Here is a 2,029-nt window from a genome sequence, read left to right as displayed (position 1 = left end):
GGGGGGGGGGGGGGGGGGGGGGGGGGGGGGGCGCGCCGGGGGGGGGGGGGGGGGCATGGCCAGGGCGCATTGACGGGCGCCCATGACTAATCGCCAGCCCCCAAAAAGCAGGGGCGTCGAGGCGTAGACCGGGAGGCAGCGGGCTTGGCGAACTGTTTACCAGGTGGTGGTTGGGCGCGGCGGGCGAACGTCAGCGCGCCTCTGTGCGCGGGCTGGCGGCGGCGGCGGCGGCGGCGGCGGCGGCGGCGGCGGCGGCGGCGGCGGCCGGGTCCAGGGCGCCGGGCAAAAAGGGTGTGCGAGCCACTGCGCCGGGCTGGGCGACGAAGCCCAGAGCGCCGGGCTCGGCGTTGGAAGGGCGGGTCCGCCCGCCCCTGCGCCCCTGCCCCCCCCCCCCCGGAAGGGTTCTTGTGGGTGGGAGACTGGACCCGGAGGCCTGGAGTCCCGTCCCCCTGGGGGCGGGCGCGCAGGGAACAAAGGGGCAGGCCCGTCACAGCCCCGGGTCCCCGCACGGTCGACGGCCGCGGGGGGCGTGGTGTGTGAGACCGGGGGGGCGGGGGCGGAGCCGGGGAGCGGGTGGCCCCACTTGGGTGTGTGGGCATGGACCCCGAGGCCGAGGAGGCGGTGGTTGACGCGGGGGGGGGGGGGGGGGGGTCTCGGGCGTGCGGCGAGCAAGCCGGGAGGCGGCCAACTAGCCGGGCGAGTCAATGCGTCAGACGGTGCGGCCGAAAATAGCATGTTTATAATGGGGGCTTTTTGCGGGTCGCGCCCAGGCACCAAGTTCTGGGGAGATGCGTCCGCAGCACCGGGGCTGGCCGACCCCATGACAACTGGCCGGCCGGCCGGCCGGCCGAGATGCCACCCTTTGACGCGCGCAGGCGTCGGGCACCGGGCCGTGCCCGGGCTTGGACGCGGGTGCAGGGGCGGCAGGGCCAAGGGGCGCACGCGCAAGCACAAACACATAACCGGGGTGGTCGCGGCAGCCTGGTGCCCTGTTTCCTGCGTGTCCCTCCGTCCTCGCCGCGCTCGGAAAGACCCGCTCGCCGGAAGGGGGGGGGGGGGAAGAATATTCCGCCCGGCTGTGGGCGTTGGGCCGGATTCGATCCGCCAGACCCCACGAGCCTGGGCGATGGACGCGCCGGCCGGGGAAGAATGCATTGGCCGGTCGACCATGGCGCGCGCGCGCCGGAGGGCCGGCGTACGCCCAGGCGGGTCGCCCACAGGGCGGCTTGTTTGTGTCCCGGCCCCCATGTGCATCGGCGCGCGTTGCGGGGGGGAGGGGGGCGCGCGCGATTCGCGCGAGGAATGCCACCGGCGGCGCCTTGTTTGCCGGGTTCCGGGGGGGGGGGCGGGGGGAGGGCCAGGTACTTCACATGGGATTGCACCCTCTCGAGCCGGCGCGCTCTTCGGGCCCGAGGGAACGAGGGGGGGGAGGGGAACCGAGGCTCCCGGTCCGGGCCACGCCATGGCTGGCCGGACGTGTACGCGTGCTCGTGCGCGCACACACGCTGCACCCCACCGCCGCGGCCATCCGTCTGGCCGGTGGCCTGGTCGTCGGCTTCCCCGCCAGGGGGCGCAGTTGGTCCCAACGCCTGGCGTGTCAGCTGCTGGCCGCGGCAGTGCCTGCCCCCCCTCCCCCCGCCCCCCACGCCGCCGCCGCCGTTGCCGCCGCCGCCGCCGTCGCCCCTTCTTCCGCCGCCCTCCCGGCTCCGGCAACCAGCAAAGGGTGGCCCCCGCGCCTGGGCGGAGCCGCCGAGCGCCCAGTCCGTTGGCGGTGCGCGCCCCCGGGGATGGCTGAGCCTCGGCCGCCGGGGACCCTCCGGGGGGAGTGTCCGCACCTCCACATCTGGGCCCCCATGGTCTTGTGCTCTGCCGCTGCCGCTGCCGCTGCCGCGCTGCCGTCGGTGCTGTTGCTGCTGAAATGCGGACGGGGTCTGGCGCCTGGCTTTCCTTGGCCGATCGCCTTCCGCGCGTGGAGGACCGCACGATGCGGGCACGGCTGCCCCGGCCTCGGCCCTGGGGGCCTACCCTG

Source organism: Fonticula alba, assembly GCF_000388065.1.
Source record: "Fonticula alba strain ATCC 38817 unplaced genomic scaffold supercont2.3, whole genome shotgun sequence".
Classification (NCBI taxonomy): Eukaryota; order Rotosphaerida; family Fonticulaceae; genus Fonticula; species Fonticula alba.
This window is presented reverse-complemented; position numbering follows the sequence as displayed.